Here is a 7,897-nt window from a genome sequence, read left to right as displayed (position 1 = left end):
GGGGAACACTTGTTCATAGGGAAATATTGAGGATACTTGCCCATGGGGAAACACAGGAGAATAACTGTCCATAGGGAAATATAAGAGAACACTTGCCCATGGGGACACATGGGAGTATACTTGTCCATAGGTATACATAGGAAAATACTTGCCCATAGGGAAATATATGTTTCCTTATGGACAAGTGTTCTATATTTCCTATGGGCAAGTATTCTCCTGTGTTAGTCCATGGGCACGTATTAAATGTTTCCCTATGGGCAAGTATGGTTTCTCCATAGACACGTCTTCCCTAATGTTTCCCTATGGGCAAGTACTATCATTTGTTTTAGTACTTCCCATCATCTCCATCATCATTATTATCACTTATTTATATAGTGCCAGCCATGTACACAGAGCTTTATAGTTACAGCATAAAACAGAAATAAGAAGAAGACTAGTCATGGATAGGGCAGCTATGAAAGAACTAAAGAAGACCCTGAAGAGTAAAGATACACAAATAAGCACTGAAGTCAGAATCGTTCAGGCCATTGCATTCCCTGGCAAATGTAGGGGTGCAAAAGCTGGACAGTAAAGGAAGCAGACAGAAAGAAAATCCGTTCATTTGAGATGTGGTGCTGGAGAAGAGTGCTGAGGATCCCACGGACGGCCAAAAAGACAAACAAATGGGTCCTAGAACAGATCAGGCCAGAAATCTCCTTGAAAGCCAGATGGATGGCTCAATCAGGGGGGCCACAGGCATGGATCATGCGGAGGATAGGGGTCTTTTGGAGGTGTCTCATCCACAGGGTTTCCATGAGTGGGAATCTTGAGGGCAGCCAATGGCAAACAACAGATTCCAATAATATAAAATACTAACATGCAATAAACACAATGCAGAAAACAGCAAATTAATCCATACAGATAATAAAATATACCAAAGATAAAAAGAATTAATCAGAAATACCAAAAGTTTCAGAAAACAACATTTTCAGTTTGGATTTAGTAGTAGTAAAATTTTATTCGGTCATTGACCAATAGTCACAGAATTATAACAACACATAGTTACAGAAATTGCCAGTTTGGATTTATAAACCACAAGGGAAGGAATAGTCCACAAGTTTACAGAGAGGCAATTCCAGAAGTAAGGAGGAAAAGGAGGAAGAAGCTGAACCGATCCCTCTAAAGAAACATCACACATCTCTACTATCTGCACCGCTTGTCAATGTGTAAAAGGATCTTGTAGCACCTTTCAAACTTAGTGGAAAAAAGAAGCTGGTATCCTGAGCTTTGGTAGAGTTGAGCCTGCTTCCTCAGATGTAAAGGGTGGGGTGGCGAGTCCAAAAACAGACCTATATAAACTGGTTGTGTGTGGGAATGTCATTTGAAATTTAAAGCTGTGGGTATGGAGATGAGGTGGTGGTAAGTTCAGTTTTAACAATGGTTGCTTGGGGACAAAGAGAGGAGGAAAGAATGCAGTGTGGGAACCAGAGAGGATACTAACACAGCTATGTCTTTAGATTCCGCACTGCTTGTTGCTACATTGTCTCTGATGGACAACACAACTACGTTCCACTGCTACCCCAAATCCAGAAGAGTGGTTGTGTTAGCTTGTAATGACAGCATACACAATGGCTCTTGAACACACTGTGCATGTAGTCAAGAAAACCCCCCTCCCCAGAAAAGCCAAGCACAAAGTCATTTATGTTTTACAGCTCATTAAGCACTCATCACAATGCATTTTCTTTGTTGGGACCTAGTGGACTGCAGAATAAAAGGACTCTGAGCCTTGGGTTCTATCCAAGCTCTTGTTTCTGAGCATTCTCCAGGCAAACCATCCACTTTCATGTGAAATATGCATGCTGGAGAAAGGTCAAAAAGTCTGGTGATGGATGGATAAGCCTTCCCCTTTGGCTTCTTGACCTGCTGAACCTCTAGGTCATGGGCTGCAAGCATCTGACCCGCATCATTTATTCTGAAGATGGGAGACTGGAGTGGCAGGGTCGGTCATTCTCTAAAGATCATATTCAGACATTCAGAAATTAATAGGGCTGAGTGAGGAAGCTGATGGGGAGGGAGATAAGCTCCTGCCCCATTTTCCAATGTAAATGCTTCCCTCTTTAAGAGGTATTACTTGGATAGGTGTATAGGTTTGGGATTCTCTTTGAAGCATTAGCTTGTAACCTGTGCAGTGCCCACCTTGATACCCTCACTTTAGGTTAATAACTGTTTCCACCTGCAAAACTCTGAGGATATGAAATGCAGCTTGGCTTCACAAAGACGCCAACAGTGAATATTATTTCTTAGTGAAAAGTGAAGTCAGGTTTCTCAGTAAAAATAGGACAAAGCAGGACATACAACGTTCATCTAGTTCTAGTCTTACATTTAACATATAGGGAAAACAAAGACATCCACCAAGGATTCTTTTTTTTTTTATTTTATTGGTTAAAAAAAGAAAAAAAAAGTCAAACGAAATGCACAAACACACAAATACACAAATACAACATCAACAGAAAAAAAAAGAAAAAAAACATTTGCAAACATATAAGTACCTAAATACAATTCAAAACAAATGACAAACAGGTACCACTACACATTAAAATTCCTTCCCCTCTCTCAAATTGAAGATATCTGTTAACTATGATCTTTCTTAACAAATCCTTTTATGTTCTAATTACTTTCCTAAGCGTATACTCTTAAACTACTACCTAGAAACGATGTATCCATATTTTGTAATTAAATCTGACTAGGTTTGGTATTTTTCAATATTGGTTATCATAAAATTCTCTTCCGTACATCCCATATTTAATAGGTACTATTATTTCCTACGTGAGCCATCAAAGACTTATGTAATTCTAAATGTTGACTCTAGTAGTCAGATTAACGAACACCTTATAAGATTAAATATTTATTTGATATTGATTACAGTCTCTAGTTCCGTTTCCTGAACTAATTTGGTGTTTTCTTTATTTGTTCTTTACATAGATCTATAATAGGTGCCCATAGGACATGATTTCCAGACCCTTCACCATTTTAGTCGCCCTCCTTTGGACACGCTCCACTTTCTCAACATCCTTTTTAAATTGTGGTGCCCAGAACTGGACACAATATTCCAGGTGGGGCCTGACCAAAGCAGAATATAATGGCACTATTATGTCCCTTGGTCTAGACACTATACTTCTATTGATGCAGCCTAAAACTGCATTGGCCTTTTTAGCTGCCATGTTCAACTTGTGATCTACTTGGACTCCCAGATCCCTTTCACATGTAGTTTCATTCAGCCAGGTGTCCCCCATCCTATATGTGTTCATTTCATTTTTCCGCCCTAAATGCAGTACCTTACACTTCTCCGTGTTGAAATTTATTTTGTTAGCTTTGGCCCAGCTTTCTATTAAGGTCATTTTGAATTTTGATCCTGTCCTCTGGAGTATACCTATTCCTCCTAATTTGGGGTCATCTTTGAATATGTGCCCCCAATTCTGTCATCCAATCATTGATAAAGATGTTGAATAGCACTTGGCCAGGACAGACCCTGTGGGACCCCACTGGTTACTCTTCCTCCAGGATGAAAAGGAGCCATTGTTGAGCACCCTTTGGCTTCGGCTGGTCAACCAATTACAAATCCATGTAACAGTTACCTTGTCTAGCCCACATTTTACAAGCTTGTTTGCAAGAATGTCTTGGGAAACCTTGTCAAAAGCCTTACTGAAATCAAGATATACTATATCCACAGCAGTCCCTTCATCTACCAATCTGATAACTTTATCAAAGAAAGAGATCAGATTTGTCTGGCATGACTTCTTTCTCTGAAATCCGTGTTGACTTTTTGTGATTATGGCATTGCCTTCTAGATGTTCACAGACTCTCTGTTTAATGATCTGTTCTTTTTACTGTTCTTTTTATTGTTGGAATGCTTTCATATTCTTAGGTACTTTTCTGACTTCAATACTGCTTGCAATAAATTGATTTTATAACAGTAGAAGGTTTGGGCATATACTGTCTTTTTTGCCTTCTTTATTTTTTGCTCTATGTGAGTAATAGAGCAATTAAGAGAAAGAATGGTGGTTTGTAGAGCTGAACTTTGGAGTAAGTTTAAGAAGAAAGATGGTATTGTACAGATATCCTCCCTCTTTTCTGCATGGAACTCAAGGCATTATGCATAGAGGTTCCAGTTATAGTTTCCTACCCAATTACTAATCAGACCACAAGAAGTTTAACTTAAAGAAAGTGACTGTATCATGTGCTGTCAAATCACATTCTGGGTTTTAGCCAAGTATGGAAATCAAATCCTTGTCTGGCTGTACAAAGAAAAATAAGAGATATAGAGTGGGAAAATATATTTTATTCTAACAAATTAGGAAGATGTAGCTATATGTAAAGATTAAGGTCCAGAGAGCTGCTCATAAGGCAATTATTCCAATTATTTATATCCATTTACTTATTTTATTTTAGTCTTTAGGACAGCTAAAGGACAGTAGCCGTTATGAAACTAGCTACTAAGTACTGAACACATAACTCATGAGAAAATACCTTATTTTTAATGGAATATAAAGTAAAATACCCCAAAGTGATATAACATCTGCAAAAACAGTAGAATGGAGTACATGCACAGAAAGTGTTACAAATACAGTCATCCCTCCATATTTGCAGATTTGATTATTCACGGATTTCATTAATATGTTCTCTCTAGGACTGTCTAGATCCTCCAGTGCAACTCTGTGGTCAACTTTAACAAAAGTTGCACTGAAAGACCATTTGTAGCTATTCCAGTGCCATTCTATGGTCAGTGTATGTTGGACATTGACCACAGAGTTGCACTGGAGGACCTAGAGATTCCTAGGGAGGTTTCCTCTCAGGTAAACAGTGTTTTTGTTATTTGTGGTTTTTCCATATTCATGGGGGTCTTGTTCCCCTAACCCTAGCGAATATGGAGGGACAACTGTATAAGTGAATTATGTAACATCAACTGTTTTAATCCATATCTGCATAGTATGATTGATCTGGGCCCTTTTGCTCATCCTTCCATTACTGCCTATTCCACATATTATACATACAGAAGTGGTCAGTTGCCAGGCAGTTTGACATCTTATATTGCTAATGCTATGTTGATAAGAAGCAGATGAGGTCTGGATTTTGATCTCTCACTGTGGATATCTGCCTGGCATCTGTATGTAATATGATACTTCAGGTTTTCCAGTAGTAATAAGATCTCAGGCTCCTCCAGTGCCAGCAACCCTAGTAAATTTCCTTTTGTGCGGTTGGTGGGTTGTGGCCTAACGTTAGATCATATCATGACTAAAGGTGGGCAATGTCAGCATCATTTTCATTTTTGTTTTGTTTGAAGATTTTTACATGGGGAAAAAAAGAGAAGGAAGAAATTAAACATATACAACAGTTTTGGATAGGCATATTAGTCTATTGCAGTAAAGGCAGATACCTTTGGTAAAGTGGGCTATCGTCCATGAAAGGTTACAGCAAATAAAACTGATTAGATTTTGGAGTGTCACAACTCTTGCTTGTTTGTACTGTTCTTAACAGGCTATTAAATACAAATTCTGCAACAGTTGAAGTGGGGCCTCCTGAAAATATGAGACCTTTACTCCTTATCCTTTTAACTTGTTTTATTCAATTATTTAAAACCCCTACTTCTTTTTCCAGATTGCATCAAAACTATATGAATTTAGAATGCAATGCTACTTTGCTTCAGTAGCAAGAGCTCTGGTTTATTGTTACTCTGCTCCTAGTAGGAGATTTAAGGTTCCATTTCAATAATTCAGTCAAGGGTATCTGATTGGTACAACCATCATCCTGTATTGGGAGATTTTCTGACACAGTCCAATTAGGATTATGTAAAATTGAGCAATGGCCAAAGATTAAAAACATATTTGTTTAATTAAAAACATAATTCTTTATTATGTCACCAAGCTCTCTTTGGGATGGCAGTCTCAGGACCCCAACAGACAGGCCAAAGAAATGAATTTTCTTGATCAGGAAGCATCTTAATTCCAAAGCCAGATATATGATAGAGGGAACCTTTTGTTCTTGCAAATCATATATTTTATGCAGTTAGTTTGTGGTTACAATAATGTACACATAATTCAGACCTATAATTGTTTACAAGATAACAGTTTCAACTCTTCCTGCTTCTACTTGACATGAGTAAACTTATTTGGTACCTCTAATCCACACCTTGGACAACTGTTTGGGTCAACTTGACATCTTCTTGATGTCTCCATCCTATTTTCACAATGTCCTTGTTTTATTATTGGTCCAACACATCAACTTCTACAACTGCCACCCATCAAAGGCTTCCCTTTCTTTTAGCTTAAACCAGTCTCTTGGTCAAGCTGACCTATATTCCATCCCAAAACTTGGACATCTCATATCTTTCTACTTTGAGCTAGCAAGCTCAGCAAATTATCTCTTGTTCAGGACTTGCCTTTGAAGCTTCTGGCAACTACCTAGTTCCAAAAATTCAAGGTTGCTGTGAGCTATTTTGAACAAAGCTGTCTGCGGAGTTCATCAGACAAGGGAAATTGGAAGTATAATCCAATGGCAATGTGAACGCAATCATTGGGTTTAACGTTATTGCATGCGAGATGACCACACGCAATTTTGGGCAATGGGAAGTCAGTTGGAATGCAATCATGGGGTTTCATGTTATTGCGTAATAGACCACCACAAGCAATTTCAGGCAATGGCAAGCTATTTTCGGGCAATGGGAAGTCAGTTCGAATGCAATTCAAATTCACGTAAATTCGCTGAACTAGTGAATTCACGTGAATGCGTTCTGGCCCCACTTTCTTTTCATTCGAAATTAAAAGAAATTCCTCCTGTGTGATAAAGTCCTGAGAAAGAGTCACAAAGATCTAAGCTGTGTTAGGCCATAGAAATTGGCTTCTTCATGCTCAATTTTAAGTATCCTCTTTCACAATTACAATGCATAAACACTGACTTGCACATTGCGCATCTGAGGAGGTAGACTTAAGTCTACGAAAGCTCATGCTGCCAACTTCTTTCTTTCAGTTAGTCTCAAAGGTGCTAAAGATCTTTCTACTATCGCATTTGTTGTTGTGTGACTTCAAATTGTTTCCAATTTATAGTGGCCCTATGATGAACCTATCACAGGGTTTTCTTGGCAACATTTATTCAGAGTGAGCTTTGCTCTGAGGCCAGGAGAGAATAGTCCAAAACACACTGCAGCAATAATCCAGTTTGAGACCTCTTTTAACTGCCCTGGCTCATATGGGACCGCCATATGGGAAGCCTCAAAGAATGATATAATCTTTTCTCCTTTTCTTCTTCTAACAAGGGGAACAGAGTGTGCAAAATAACTATCTCTGTGTAGTTTGTAAGAACCATCTAAAATCTTCTACCTTCTCTAAAAAGTTTGTGCAGAATTAACTTTTTACATGGTGTGTGTGTGTAATGTGTGTATTTAAAAAAAAACAACCCATACCTCTCCTTCTATCCTGAAGGCTCATCTAAAAGCTAACCTCTTGATTCTATTTCCACTAGCTTCATGCACGCGCACACATACACACACACACACACACACACAAACTCATATATATATATATATATATATACACAGTCCTCCCTCCATTGACTATCTGCGGGAGGCAAACAGAGGAGGTTAAAATGGGGTGCATGCCACAGGGGCTCACCTCCATGCAAGCCAATAGTGCTTGAATATGCACAATTTTCCATTTTCGTGCACTGGGGGGTGGTCCGGAACAGATCCCCGCGAAAACACAGGGAGGACTGTAGGACTATATATACACTCTTCCCTCCATACTTGCGGCTTTGACATTTGCGGCTTTGATTATTCACAGATTTTATTAATATGTTCTCTCTAGGAATCTCTAGGTCCTCCAGTGCAACTTTATAGTCAACTTTAACCAAAAGTCACACCAAAGGA

At 38.7% G+C, this 7,897-nt stretch overlaps 1 protein-coding gene across 3 annotated transcripts in view; it reads right to left on the bottom strand.

Moving 5' to 3' along the window:
- ZFYVE27 (zinc finger FYVE-type containing 27) overlaps positions 1-7,897 on the bottom strand; it is a 668,411-nt gene that overhangs the window by 71,727 nt on the left and 588,787 nt on the right. The gene's annotated exons all lie outside the window — the stretch shown is intronic.

The sequence above is a fragment of the Sceloporus undulatus genome, chromosome 3 (assembly GCF_019175285.1).
Source record: "Sceloporus undulatus isolate JIND9_A2432 ecotype Alabama chromosome 3, SceUnd_v1.1, whole genome shotgun sequence".
Taxonomy (NCBI): Eukaryota; Metazoa; Chordata; class Lepidosauria; order Squamata; family Phrynosomatidae; genus Sceloporus; species Sceloporus undulatus.
Note: the sequence above shows the minus strand (reverse complement) of the source record. Positions and strands in the feature narration are given on the sequence as shown.